Here is a 16343-nt window from a genome sequence, read left to right on the forward strand (position 1 = left end):
ATAGAATCATCAGTTGTTTATAAATATAAGAGGGCCTTTATGATCAATTATTCAAGTTATCTTCTGATGTCATTTTTTCCTTACTAAGAGACCCTCCTTTTCAAACAGTACCTTTTAAAGAAATATAAAACAAAACTGCTAGTTAAAATCAGAATTGCCCTGCAAAGTTGAAGTGTCTACGAGGAATTGGAACCCTAACAACTCAGCATCTCTCAAATACCCTCTTCCATAAGTGGCCCCCAAGAATCCTCTTTCAAATCACCCTGCAAGGGTGTCCAGGGGATAGAATACAGTCATGGGTTCTCAGTTCCTGTTTCTGTTTTGGCCAGTAAAGCCCCTTCCTCATCCCTCTTCTGCCTAACACTAGAGACAGAAACTAAAAACCATGGCTTTTCCGGCTGCTAAAAGCCTAAAATAAAACAGAGCAACAACGACGACAAAATCAAGCGGGTTGGACCGGCTTACAACTAGAGCAAGCCAATGGAGTTTTAACAACCAAAGATTAAGCCCAGCTCCAACCCCTTCATCAGATAAGGAAACCGAGGCCCAGTGAGGTGCTTAAAATTCCACCCCAAGCTGGTGTCAGAGCTGGAATAATAACTGCTGTGCTGGAGCCAGCTGGTTTAGCTTGCAAAAGCCAATTGTTACATTTTCAGAAATTTTGCAAGCCAATTGATGTCACCCTGGTAGCTCAAAATCAACCATGGTGAGAATATTTACACCATGGAAACCAACAAATGCTACAAATCATAGCCTCCCCAGAGCCGCTTGTTAAACCTTTACCAGCACACCTCCGAATCCAGCATTCCTGTCTGGGTCTTTATGTACTACCCAGCAACCTGAGAATAGATGTGCTGCATTTTGATAAGAAAAAAAATTTAAGTTAGTAAAAATCAAAAATAAACCAAAATAGAAATTGTGTCTCTTCATGAGTAACAACACCTAAAATAGCAATTTTTCTCAATATTTACCGTTTCCTGTTGCGCAGCACATACTGTTCCTTTGATTCTGTAAGCTGTTATTTGGAGTATTCAGCTACTTTAGGGATTATTTTTAACATTAGATGAGCCAGGCAAATAAATGTCTAAAACTTTATTTTTAAATGTTTAAAATTTTAAATGTTTTAAATTATTTAAAATTAAAGCCCAAGCACAAAATAAGGAGAAAATAGAAGAAGCTACAGAAACTACTGCTTGAGTAGCAACTGATCTGATACAGTGTCTCGGTCTCCCTCTAGTTCTATTTCTGGCTAGGAAGGGTACTGAAAGGTCAATGTAAACAAATGCTGAAGTCGTCAAGCTTCTCAGCTGGCCTCATGTCTCCCTGTATTTAATCTTCCCAACCCAACTTCTGACTCATCATCTTAACAATGACCTGTTTCCCTTTGCGAGTTCCTCCCCTTCCCTGGCCGCTTTTCTTTTTGTCCTTTGTGGCGCTGCTGCAGCTCCCCTGCAGGCCTGTTTGGGCATGCTTGCGATGTCAGATGCCCGTACTTCAGCTGTCCTTTTGTATCCATGGTGACGGATGAAAAATAAGCTGCTTTTCAGTGATTTGAACTTTAATCCAGTCAAATGATGCATGCTTTATTACTCAGGTGACTTTTCCCAATACTTTCAGATCACTGAAATCTTGAATTATTAAAGAGGAATTAACATATTTATGTTTTTACCCTTTTCTTTTTCTTCTTTAACCATTATTTTTTTTTTTTTTTTTTTTTTTTTTTTTTTTGAGACGGAGTCTCGCTGTGTCTCCCAGGCTGGAGTGCGGTGGCGCGATCTCGGCTCACTGCAAGCTCCGCCTCCTGGGTTCACGCCATTCTCCCACCTCAGCCTCCGAGTAGCTGGGACTACAGGCGCCCGCCACCACGCCCGGCTAATTTTTTTTTTGTATTTTTAGTAGAGACGGGGTTTCACCGTGTTAGCCAGGATGGTCTCGATCTCCTGACCTCGTGATCCGCCCGTCTCGGCCTCCCAAAGTGCTGGGATTACAGGCTTGAGCCACCGCGCCCGGCCTCTTTAACCATTATTATGCCTTGGTAAATTCAAATAATCTTTGATCTTATCACCTGAAAATTTTGTCTTCATAATTAATAGGAAGATAATTTCAGAAATAAGATTCCAACAGAAAAGAAACTAAAAGATGTTGTTTAGTTCCCTCTCACTACATGTACATAAGTAACTATTAGGCTAAGTAAAGCATGGAGGACCTGCACAATACTAGGGAAAACAATGGAAACTGTAAAACATTGACAAAGTTGTGTCATCCAAAACGCTGGCCACTTAACACTAGTGGTACTTGAAATTATTAAATAACATTGACTTCAAATCTTTCTGCATTTAGGAAAGAGAAAACCTAAGCCTGATGTTAGTCTTAGCACCTTGCTAACGTGCTGTCATTGTTTTTTTTAATAAACAGCAACAACAACAAAGGGCAGACTTTTTGCATACAACCTTGATAAGCAATAGCTTCTAGTTAAAATGTTTCCATTTTCTCAACTTTCATATAAATTTCTATTTATAAATAACACTGACTTTCCAGGGATGTAAAATTTCCTTACATTAAAAAAAAAAAAAAGTAATCAATAGTACAAGTGAAACAAGTAGAGTTGAGATCATGATATCTGGACCAGGCAACGGGGAAGGAAGAACAGGGTAGCAATTTCACGTGCCTTGGTCTAATCCATAACACAAAAATTAATTATTGGGAATAGAACCCAGGTAGACCCTAACATTATGACACTATGATGTTGCCAAAGATATTTAGGAAAACCATAATATTTGGATGAATTAAAAACTTTTTTTTCCAGATAATACAAATAAGGGGGTAAAAATGATTAAGCTTGAAAGTGTCTTCAGTCTTCTTTCTCCCAACTCCTGCTTAGTGGGGCTTTTCCTGCTGTCTCAGAATTGTGGCTACTGCCCAAAGCTGAGAACATTTTCTAAGGAGCCATAAATAATTAGGAGTCAAAACCTCCCACCAGGGCTTATTAAAAAGTGTATAACCGACCTTACTGCCAGCAACCATCACCCTAGGAAACTCCTCTCTTCACTTTTACGTCACCGTAAGAGAGGTCTGTGTATGGGAAAGAAGGGAAGAAACCATATTTGGCTTCTTGGAGAGGGTTTTCGTTCTCCCAAGGAGAGAGTGGATGGGGCTGAGAGTAGGAAGTCCAAGAAAATAATTCATAGAAATTCATGGAAATTCATAGGGTGCTTTGAAGAAGAGGAGATTGGCATCTCCCTTCCTGAGGCCTGCTAACTAGCAACTCTTTTTTTTTTTTTTTTTTCTTGAGATAGAGTCTTGCTCTGTCGCCAGGCTGGAGTACAATGATCTCAGCTCACTGCAGCCTCCACCTGGGTTCACTGCCTCAGCCTCCCGAGTAGCTGGGATTACAGGCACGCGCCACCACGCCCGGCTAATTTTTTGTATTTTTAGTAGAGACAGGGTTTCACCATCTTGGCCAGGCTGGTCTCGAACTTCTGACCTCGTGAACCACCCGCCTCAGCCTCCCAAAGTGCTGGGACCACAGGCGTGAGCCACTGCGCCCAGCCTAAGTTGAAAGTGTTTTGTAATTTTGTGCTACCATTGGACTAAAGCATTTGAGACAGTTCTTGGGAGAGTTTCCCATTGTTCATGTGGCATCCATAGAGACTATTCCCTGTTTCCAGTCTAGAAATTTCTGAAGATGGGAGTAGGAAAACCACTGCCATTAAGGCTTAAAGACATAGTATGCCTGAGAAGATGGTAAGACCAGACTGCCCACAGTCTGGTTCTCTATGACCTTAAAGGACATGGCAAGGACCACTGAGGTTTTATGGTTCTGTGAGTTAGAGGAGAAGCAGAGGAGCATGATCCACCCCAGGAGGCTGCTGGGTGGTAAAGAGCACAACCCAGAGATGAAGCTGGGAGGTACACTACTGGTGTAGACCTGAGGGAAGTCTTTCTTTTCCTCACAGCGACAGAGGGGTGCTGGGTAAAGCTGAGCGTTGCCCAAGGGCACCCACCACACTTGACCTGTCTGGAGAACATCTCAAGCCTTGATGCACTGGCATCTGACCTGAATATGCTGAACCGGAGTGAGGCCCTTGTTGCCTCCCTACCCCTGACCCAAGGGCCGTTTGCATAAGAAGCTGGATCCATTCCCTCTCCCTCCACGAGAGACTGCTCCCCAACATCAGTCCGTTGTGGCGGAAATAAAAGAGGTTGAATTAGAAATTAGACTGAAGTTTTAAAACTGGACTATACTTCAAAAACTGAAAGTAATCAGAATATTATAGAATGTGTCTGAAATGTTTCAATGATGAGACTGTGGAGTTGCCCTATGCATAGTTGAAAGCAGTGATTGGGGGGAAAAAATGTAATTTTTGTTAATACCCTAAGAAGCTGAGACTGCTGAATTAACATATAGAGCCCAACTATATACATAATAATAATAATAATTTTTTGAGACAAAGTCTTGCCCTGTTGCCCAGGCTGGAGTGCAGGGTCACAATCACAGCTCACTGCAGCCTTAACTTCCTAGGCTCAAGCAATCCTCCCACCCCAGTGTCTCAAGTAGCTGGGACCAGGTGTGCACCACCACACCTGGCTAATTTTTTCTTTTAATTTTTTGTAGAGATGAGGTCTTACTATGTTGCCTAGGCTGGCCTCAAACTCTTGAGCTCAAGCTATCCTCCTGCCTCAGCCTCCCAAAGTGCTGGGATTATAGGTCTGAGCCGCTGCTCCCAGCCATACTTAATTTTGTATCATGAATTTTCACTTACGAATTAACAATTTTATCATCTTAAAAAAAACTTCATAAGTATCATTTATAATAGTTTTATAGTTCCATTATATATATATGTCAAATGTTTTAATCTTTATTATATTATAGGACACTGGTGTTATTTTTAAATTTTAAGATTTAAAGTATTTGTTCCCTTAAATGTGATTATTATTTTCATTATTAAACATTGACTGATCATTGGACAAAGAGATTCTGACTACTTAGTTTTTCATTAGGAGACAGTTTGAGGTATTGCTCAGCCAGCGGGAGTTTTGATTATGTGTGTTTACTAAGCTGGCAGCACTGCATGTTTTATCCTTCTAGTGTTTGCCAATTTGTTCAGAGCTGAGGGCTGTAGTACTACAGGAAATAACATGTCCTTGCCTTCTAGAATGTAGGTACCACAAGGACAGGAATTCTTTTTCGTTCTCTACCATATGGCTAGCACCTAGAACAGGGTCCAATGCTGGATAGCCACTAAATAAATATCTTTTAAATATAAGTAAGTGAAGGTAGTAAAAACTAGGGGTGGGACATAATTACTCCTCATCGTCAGCTTTTGCACAGTGGTTTATGGAAACCACATAAGTAGATGGTTAGAACAAGTCTGGATCTAATAGGGGAAACAATGAAAAAAGGCAGGGCCTATAGAAAACAAAGATGAAGGGGATGAGGGGATTTCAGCTCCCTGGCATCAGAGCCAATATCAATATGATCCTATGACTTTGTTCTTATTAAGATATAAATTAATCCAATGAATAAGATATCAAGCTTATAACAAAATGACTGAAACCAAGCAATGGCCATATAGAGGAAATTCTTTGTAGTGTCACCAAATGGTAAACAACACATTTCTCTTTTTTTTTGAAACGGAGTCTCGCTCTGTGGCCCAGGCTAGAGTGCAGTGGCTGGATCTCAGCTCACTGCAAGCTCTGCCTCGTGGGTTTATGCCATTCTCCTACCTCAGCCTCCCAAGTAGCTGGGACTACAGGCACCCGCCACCTCGCCTGGCTAGTTTTTTGTATTTTTTAGTAGAGACAGGGTTTCACGGGGTTAGCCAGGATGGTCTCAATCTCCTGACCTTGTGATCCGTCCGTCTCGGCCTCCCAAAGTGCTGGGATTACAGGCTTGAGCCACTACGCCCGGCCAACTGAACACATTTCTAATCCTCTGTTTCCCAAAGTCTCCGTGAAATGACAGAAACGCCACGAAATAAATAAAAAGCATTTGTAAAGTTTAAAAATACAACATTAAGGATGAGGGGCATGGAATGAAGACAGCAGTTCACAAAAAGTTCAAGGAAATTCTGGAAAGTACAAACTAAATAAAATCAGACTAAGGGAGCAAACCAAGAAATAAAAACTTACAGCCCAAAATTTCATAGGTAAGAGGAACATTTTTCAAAAGAGGCCCAGAGAAATTCAAGTTCAGAGGCAACATTTGCAAAAGCCAGTTCAAGATGAGGCTGTCACCAATGTAAACATATAATGATGTTTTGGTCAATGGACCACATAGTCAACATTGGTCCCATAAGATTATAATGGAGGTGTAACATTTTTTATCTTTCATATCATATTTTTACTCTATGTGTTCTATGTTTAGATATGTTTAGATACACAAATGCTTACCACTGTGTTACAATTGCCTACAGTATTCAGTATAGTAACATGCTTAACAAGTTGGTAGCCTAGGTATTCAGTATAGTAACATGCTTAACAAGTTGGTAGCCTAGGAGCAATAGGCTATACCATATAGCTGAGGTGTGTAGTAGGGTTAAATAGATGCTCCAAGCAAGCCTAACAACTGTTTTTAAAAATAACAAAAATCAGGGAGGAGGAAGGTGGGGAATACCTATAAGTATCCTAATCTCCTCATCTTTTATAACAGTGAGTTAATAGATACTGTCTAAAATTAGTAAGTTAAAAAATAAAATTGAAATACATTATTTTAGATTAAAGAGTAACCGCCACAAGCAAACAAATAAGAATTCTTTAAAAACATTCAGTGGACTACTGACAAAAATGATTATCTGTGGGGGTAAGGAGAGTTTTACACAGACACATTTGTATCATTTAATTTTTTCTGTGTTTTAATGTTTCCTTGATTAAAAACAAATTTTTAAATGCATAGTAAGAGAAAAACATGAGGAAATACGCTAAAATCTTAATAGTGATTTTTTTGATTAGTAAGAATTATGGACCAAAAAAATTTTTCTTGTTTTTCTGCAGTTCTGCATTTTCCAAGTTCTCTATCTCAATTACTTCCACGGTAAGAAAAAAAATAGTTATTAACAAAATGTCATGACCGTGGGTTTGCTATTAAGTTTCATGCATATAAATAAATAATTTGAAGCAATATTTAGATGAAAGGAGGAGAATTAAAGAAGTCAAGAGGAAAGGCTGGACTTTTGCAGCTGCTGGTAACAGGAAAAAGTAGAAACTGGAACTGAAGGAAAGAAACTGGAGCCCATATCAGAAAGAATAAATTCTGACTGTCTGCTGGAATGGAAAGTTTGGCCAGCCATAGAGTTTACTAAGCCACTCCTGGATTTTTTCCTAATGTAATCCTCTGCTTAGGTAGATAATGAGAGCTTCAGATCCTTTTTTCCTCTCTTATTTATCACAACCAGATAAAAATCTGATCACCACAGAAATTAAAACGAAAAGAAAAAGATCACTGCTTCCTGGTTTTGACCTCACCAATCATGTCTGCCACCAACTAGACATGATCTTATAGAGTTAGCTTCATGATCACCTGACTGCTATTCCTATTTGGTCAAGGAGTCAAGGTATTGAGTACTTACTTCTACAGGATGATCACCAAGTATGGCGTGGTTAGTGCAGAGTATGATCAGAAAGTAACAGCCATCATAGGAGATGCCTTTGCACAGCAGCCTTGGTGCTCGCTGAACTATTAATGTCCCCAGCAAACCTGTCTCACTTGTACTTCAGTGTCATAATCATGGTATCTGTCTCTGTGCCTTTATTTTCATATTTTCCTACCAATGCCCCAGGAAAACTATATTTTCTCACAAAACCAGCCAAGATTTCCTACAAAAGTCAATGGTCAAGGGTGCAATGTTAGTTGAACATCAAAGAGCAGTGTGCCAGTCTACTATGGGGAAAGCTAAATAAAAGAAAAGAAAATAAAGAAATATCCACCATTTCAAGGATCCCAGGTGAAGGCCACTTTCTTGCAATGTTTCCAAGATTTGAAAGAGTTACTTTTGAAGGATATTTTTGTTACATTTTGAAGGAATATTTCTAATACCCCTGATGGACTTTTTCCATTACAAGCTGCAAGGACGTTTTAATCAATGTAAAAGTTCTATGGAATTATAAAACCTCACTCCCAAATTATTTAATATATAAAGAGCAGTAGACAGTATTGAAATATTCAGGGAGCCATGACTGACTTTGCAGTGGGCTGTCTAAAAGTCAGCTGGAATCTTTTTGGTCAAGACTTCACTTACTAAAGTGAGATCCACAAACAAGCAGTGTCATCAATGATGTGAATCACTCATAATATCAGAAAATTTTTTTAAATAGCATAATTTTTATAATTTTAGAAAAGGAGAGGAGGAGACTATTTCTTATAAAGAGTTACAGCCTGCAAGGTGGCCCTCCTGCAGGCTAGGAGGTATGCCTCCAGCCAAGACCAGAGACAGGCACGTTGAAGGAGGAGGGGTTGGGATAGGAGCTTTATGCTGAAGAGTTTGGCTAAACATACATGCTCAACTGGTTACAGGAGGAGCTGTGAATATTCATGAAGGTGGTCCTAAAGAATTGAACAAACATACATGTAACATACCACCCATGTTTACTTTGTGGTGGAGACTTAACACTTAAATATATTACAATTAGGCCCTATATGTAAAAATGCCTTTTCAGGCCGAGCATGGTGGCTCACGCCTGGAATCCCAGCACTTTGGGAGCCCAAGGTGGGTAGATCACCTGAGGTCAGCAGTCTGAGACCAGCCTGGCAAACATGGAGAAACCCTATCTCTACTAAAAATACAAAAAATTAGCCGGGTGTGGTGGTGAGCACCTGTATTCTTGGATGCCCGGAAAGCTGAGGCACAAAATCGCTTGAACCCAGGAGGTGGAAGTTGCAGTGAGCTGAGATCGCACCATTGTACTCCAGCCTGGGTGACAGAGTGATACTCTGTCTCAAAAGAAAAAAATAAAAGTCTTTTTAGGACAAAGGCATGTGAGCGTGCAGTCTCTGTAAACTGGCGAGAGCCAGTCCATGGTCAGTGGTCCTCTTATGAGGAGAAAGTTACTGAAATCAGTCTCTTGTCCAATCAAAGCTGTAGTTATGGCTGATGGAACGGGGGTTCCATTCATGTCTGTGAACTGGATGAGCTGTAATTGTTTTAACATTGCTTATCTTTAGGTCAGTGCTTGTTTAGTTGCCAAATAAAAAGAAAAACCTTGTGGCAGTTAGAACACAGTTTAAATTTAGGGGAGTGTGACTTAACCCTTGACTGGCATGGCCTTTGGTCCTGTTTATAATCTGGGATCTTATTGCCAACAAGATTCTGTTCTATAAGTCTTATGATCTCTATTTTAACATTGATCTTGGTCAGTTTTTGTGTCTAAACCACAAAAGAGGGAGGGTATAATGAGGTGTATCTGACCTCCCATCCTGTCATGGCCAGGAACTCAGTTTTAAGGTTCTTCTGGGATCCTCTTGGACACAAGGGGGTCCATTCAGTCGGTGAAGGGGTTTAGGACTTTATTTTTAGTTTACAGATCCTAATCCAGATCTACAGAATAAGAGTCTTCATTCCAGGTGATTTGTATGCACAGTAAAGTTTAAAAAGCATTGGTTTAGGAGAATCCAAGAGTCCTTTGGGAAAGTTCTCAGATGTCAAAATAGGGGCTCTGCATATTAAGAATTTCACAATTAACTTCTCAGGTTACTATACTGGTTATTTGGTCTTCGTGTTAAGTTAGATGGTTCTCATCATGCTAAGCAGTACTTCAGATTACAGTTACTCTAAGCATAAGACCCTATGTCCTAGGGTTCGGAACCAACTCCTTCATTGCTTTGGTGAATTAGACCCTTTTAATTGTGATTGCAGTAGATTAGAAAGGAGTCCATCTCCCAAAGAGTATTCAAGTTTTAGTATGGAAGCTGCTTTTCAGTCATCACTGGAATTTTCCTATGAGAATCACTTACATAATCTACACAACCAAATGCAGAAAGAAAAGACAGAGTAAGTTAAGGAACAAAGTTAACATCTCATCTGCATGGCCTCTGAGCTTATACCTGCCAATCCCAATGTTACTCTGATCAAAAATGCAGGATGTTAAGGAAAATGGTGTTTGTATGTTTTGTTAGTAAGAATTAATATGGAAATAATTTGCGAGACTGGATTCCTGTGAACCTCTTCAAAATCACAAAAGCTCAGCTTTAGGCAAGATATACACATGTCCAGATAACTGGGTTTAGAAGAAAGAGTTCATCATCTCAGTAAAAATAATCCATACTTGTGGCTCCGGTGAAGAAACACAAAACTTGGTAGTGTACGTTTTGGTTTCAGTTTCTTTATTTTTTACCACTTGCATGAGCAAGTAAACGATGCAGAAAAACAAGAAGGGTGATTCTTGCAGCCCTAATGAACAGGCACCATCAGAACACCAAAGAGAGTCAGAAGACTTAATTTTATGAGACAGAGCCATTTTCCTCCTTTCTATGAAGTATCTCTGATAATGTACAGTTTTATGAGAAAATTCTATGGTCTGGGCCGGATGTGGTGGCTCATGCCTGTAATCCTAGCACTTGGGGAGGCCGAGGTAGGTGGATCACTTGAGGTCAGGAGTTCAAAACCAGCCTGGCTGACATGATGAAACCCTATCTCTACAAAAAACACAAAAAATTAGCGTGGTGGCACGTCCCTGTAATCCCAGCTATTCTGGAGACTGAGAGGCAGGAGAATCGCTTGAACCCGGGAGGCAGAGGTTGCAGCGAGCCAAGATTGTGCCACTTATCTCCAGTCTGGGTGACAAAGCGAGATTCTGTCTCAAAAAAAAAAGAAAAGAAAAAGAAAATTATATGGTCTAACCCCATTTTTTAAGGACTCTTCATCCTGAATAAATACTACAGTATTATTCATAAGCTATCATATATGTCACCATCTATTTCTTAAGGATCACTTTTTAAAATTATGTAGTCAATCGAGCCATGTTGTTGAGAAATTTCAGCTCACAAGTATGATTCTCAATGGCCTTTGAAGAACAGTGGCTTGTCTTTCCCTCTTATTTTTCCTGTTGTGACCACAGTAGGTGTATTAATACCATATCATTATGATGGTTATCTAATGCATTTAAAAAATTAAGTAGGAATTTCTAGGAGTTATTTTTATATAAGAAATTCCAGGGGGTAGAGGTGATATAATTTCCAAATCACAAAGTTTTTGCTAAGGGACATAATGTATGCAAAAATATTAATAAGATTTTCTAAGCTTCTCTTGACAAATTCTACTAACAGTCATTTGAGGGTTCTTGTTTCTGGAGTATTCTTTGAAATTCAATAGAGGATTTATTGAGGAGTCTGCAATAGGGAATAAAGAATGCTGATCTGAAATTTGTAATTCTAATGTACTTTTCTCTAAATCCTAAAATCCAGTCAATTGGAATATAAGTTAAAAATATAAAATTCAATAGCTTTCATATTGCAGTTTGGTGTTGTTAAGAGCACAGACTTTGAAGTCAGGGGTCAAAGACCTGGGTCTGTCACTCAGAAGTTGAAAATTGGTACAAGTTACTTAAACTCCCTAGGTTTTAGTTCCCCTGTTTGTAAAATGGAAAATATAGTGACTACTTCCTCAGTTTGTTTTGAAAATTAAACTAGACAGTTTCTTAATAAACCCCAAGGCCAATGGATGTGGATATTATTATATTATCATTATATACTTGGCAATATTATTATATGCACAAATATTGTTATTACAGATACTGTTATTTATGTCTGGCAATATCTAGCTAGATAATGTAAAATAAAAGATATTTACTTTACAACAGTCATATTTTGTGACCTACATAAAGAAAAAATCTAAAATTATACCATATTCCTAGAAAGGAAAACTGAATAATTTAAAGGTGCTAAATCATCCCAAACTGATTTATAGGCTAATTGGCATTTAAAAAACCATCTTATTAAACTTTTAAAAATGATCTTAAGACCACATGCAGTGGTTCACGCCTGTAATCCCAGAACTTTGGGAGGCTGAGGCAGGCGGACCACCTGACGTCAGGAGTTCAAGACAAGCCTAGCCAACATGGCAAAACCCCGTCTCTACTAAAAATTCAAAAATTATCTGGGCGTGTTGTTGGGCACCTGTAATTCCAGCTACTCAGGAGGCTGAGGCAGGAAAATCCCTTGAACCCGGGAAGTAGAGGTTGCAGTGAGCCAAGATGGTGCCACTGCACTCCAGCCTAAGTGACAGAGCAAGACTCCATCTCAAAAAAGAAAAAAAAAAATCTTAATGTACTTGGATGCATAAACTTGGACGCATAAACTGGCAAGCTATGTTTTGTTTTGTTTTGAGATGGAGTCTAACTCTGTCACCAGGCTGGAGTGTAGTAGTGTGATCTTGGCTCACTCCAACCTCCGCCTCCCAGGTTCAAGCGATTCTCCTGCCTCACTTTCCGCGTAGCTGGGATTACAGGCGTGTACCACCATGCCCACCTAATTTTTGTATTTTTAGTAGAGACAGGGTTTCAACATGTTGGCCAGGATGGTCTCGATTTCCTGCCCTCATGATCCTCCCGCCTTGGCCTCCCAAAGTGCTGGGATTACAGGCGTGAGCCACCGCGCACGGCCAGAACTATGTTTTTAAAATAAAAATTAATAATTGTGAAGAAAGATGTACCATATCCAAATATTAAAATATTATAGTGCTATGAAATTTTTAAAAATAGTACAACATAAAAATAAAAATATATGATAAAGTAAACTTCCCAAATCAAAGAAAACAGAAAGATCATTCACTAAATGATTCTGGGACACTAAATCATTCACTAAATGATTCTGGGACATGTCATGGGCTTAGGCAACTTTGTTTATAATCTGTACCTCATCCCATTTCATCAGACACATAGCAAGTGAACTCAAGAAGTATAAAAATTCAAAATATAAAAAGGAAGATAAAATAAAAGCAAATATTTATCAAATTTCTGCAAGAAGGAAACATTCTAAAATTAAAGTAGTGAAAGATGTTACACTCAAAAAAGGCTGACAAATTTGATATTAAAAATTAGAATTTGGCCGGGCGCGGTGGCTCAAGCCTGTAATCCCAGCACTTTGGGAGGCCGAGACGGGCGGATCACGAGGTCAGGAGATCAAGACCATCCTGGCTAACACGGTGAAACCCCGTCTCTACTAAAAATACAAAAAACTAGCCGGGCGAGGTGGCGGGCGCCTGTAGTCCCAGCTACTCGGGAGACTGAGGCAGGAGAATGGCGTAAACCCAGGAGGCGGAGCTTGCAGTGAGCTGAGATCCGGCCACTGCACTCCAGCCTGGGCGACAGAGCGAGACTCCGCCTCAAAAAAAAAACAAAACAACAACAACAACAACAACAACAACAAAAATTAGAATTTATGACAAAAATACAAGCACATCTAAAAGACAAGAAACTGAGGAAAACAGATACACTACATGTGACAAAATGTTAGTCTAAAAAGATAACATAAATTGGTTATTAAATATACGAAGTCTCCACTAAACACATTAACTAACGTTATGAACAATTACCCAAAGATAATTTACTATATGTTAGCAAAAGTAGGAAAGTCTAACATCATTAGAAAACTTCAAAAACTTACCAACATCAAAGCAGATCTCTCTTTTATTTCTCCAATTGTCTCATATTTCAAGAACAAAAATACTGAATACTGATAATGATGCAATAAAACAGGTATTCTTATACTCTTTGAGAGTATAAATTGATTTAAGCTTTTTGTTATTAATATATCAAAAAGTCTTAAAATCACTGTATCCCTTAACCCAGTAGTTCCACTTCTAGAATTTTCCTCAAGGAACTTCCTAAAAACAAAACCTGTAATATACAAGCACACAATTCTCACAGAATTATTTATAAAAGTGAAGATATCTTGAGTAGTAATGTGGTTAAATATGCTAAATATGGTTTAATTTTGGAAAATATTAAGAATGTTTGTAAAAATTACAATAATGAGGGAAAATAAGTATATTATAACATCTTTTAAAAAGAAACATATTAAAGTATAATAAATATGCAAAAACATTAACTGTCTTTGGATAATGGAATGGAATATGGGAATTTTAAAACGTCTTAAAATATATGTTCTGATTTGTCTATTCTGAACATATTTGACTTTTAAAAAGTCAAACATGTGATTTAAGAAAAAATAAAGTACTTCTGGAAATCCAAAACGTATATATATACTTTTATAACAATTCATGCTTTTCTGCCTGTGTGAAAAAACATATAAGATAAAACGTCAATTTGTATTTCTTCCCTCACCACAGGCACAACTGTAGACTATGAGGTGACCAAGTAGAATGGTATTATATATATTTCAACAAACTGATTTTAAAAAATAAAAATTTTTTAGTTTTAAACAGAAAATGTAAAAAGTTTCTACAATTTATATTTTTATAATTTTTATAGATCATAAATAAGATTATTGGAAAAAGGAAATACAGAATTATAATTGTTCACATTTTAATTTTTATTAAAATTAAAACCTATCCATAATTCCTTTGCCTAATTCATGATAATTTGAGTAGCTCATGACAAGAAAAATTAATTTGTGACTATGAAGAAGATGTTGAATTTTTGAAATTATTATTAAAATACAAAAGATTTAAACTAATTGAGCAGCAAAAAGCATCCAGTATAGGTTTTTAAAAAACATCAGTAATGTGGGAAAAAAATGTGGGGAACTATTAATAAAGAAATGAAAAAACTGGAGCTATTCCACCGGCAATGTTCCCATCCCAATATTATGCAATAGTCTTCCAAAGGTAATTATGTTTGGAGTATTTACATTTGGATTAAATGAGCAGTACAAGAAAGTGCATTATAATTAGTAGTGAATATGCTTGTTAGGATATAACCTTGCCTCAGCCAGCAAATATTAGATGTCCAGAGAATGACTTTTTCTAAGTAAATTTTAATATTTTATGAGATAGCTACTCATTTTTATATCTCACTTGGAAGGCAAAACTTTTTCCAGATGCTCCCAGAAGAAGTTTCCCTAATTGCAGGAAGTTCGGAATTAATCAGTCTGGAATGGACAGACTATGAGGTATTTTACAGTTTATTATTGTGAACCTCACTGATTCAAGGACTTATGATCATTCATATCTAACTGGGCTATTGTTTTTCTTGTAACTATCAAGGAAGAAAATGTTCACCATAAAAATTAATATCATAAATACAATCTCCTAAAAGAGAAAACTAATTTAAATACGTTAGCACAGTCAAATGAGTTTCACTTGAATAAGTGATACATGCAAGGAAGGAGAAGATATAACCATGGGGAATGAATAACAGATTAAGAGGATGTGTGCAGAACCTGCTGCTTAAACTATTGACAGCTTGGCTCCAGAGATGGATGGACTGTTGGAGACAGCACAGTTAGGGCACAGGTCATATATACACAGAAGGGCCAACAACCACTGTAAAATAAATGGGTGATTGCTTAGGATGTTGTATACATTGGATAGCACTAGATCCTGGCATCAGGCCCAGTTTTCTATAGTTATATAAATATATCATATAAATATAATTTTTAACATCCAATTGGAAAGGGTTTTAAAATCCTGCTTTGAAAGGAGGCAATGTATTTGAAGACATTTAAACAACAGAATACACTATATAGAGTCATATATTTTACTTAGAACAAATAAAAACTCTACATAAGTTTTCTGTGAAATAAGAAAGACTGACCCGGCGTGATGGCTCACGCCTGTAATCCTAGCAATTTGGGAGGCCAAGGAGGGCAGATCGCTTCAGCCCAGGAGTTGGAGACAAGACTGGGCAACATGGTGAAACCTTGTCTCTATTAAAAAAATACAAAAAAATAGCTGGGGGAAGATATTCCAGTAACACCAAGCATACCTAGTGCTCAGATGTTGGTTTCTGATGCCATTCCCCACAGAAGGAATCAGGGCTTCTAGGAATAATGGCTGGTTTTAGGGCTAGGGCAGAGTAGGCACAAAATGAACCTGAAACATTTGAATATGCCAGAAAGTAAGCAGCACCAAAAGGAAGCAGGAGGAGGAGAAGAAGGAGGTGGTGGAGATACAGAAGAGGACATGTCACAGAGACATAGAAGCCAGGCTGAAGGGAACTCCCATTGGTCAAATCCGGGACAATTTGAGCACTGAAATAAGTATAGTAATGTATATAAATTATTGAAACTGCCAGGCACAGTGGCTCATCCATTCCAGGTGTTCTCCGATTTTTCCACTGTATAGTTACCACTTTTTCCATTAACAACTATGAAGGAATCTGTGAGAATATGCTTTAAGACCTGCAGATAGACCAGGTACGGTGTCTCACGCCTATAATCCTAACACTTT

Source organism: Papio anubis, chromosome 6, assembly GCF_008728515.1.
Source record: "Papio anubis isolate 15944 chromosome 6, Panubis1.0, whole genome shotgun sequence".
NCBI lineage: Eukaryota > Metazoa > Chordata > Mammalia > Primates > Cercopithecidae > Papio > Papio anubis.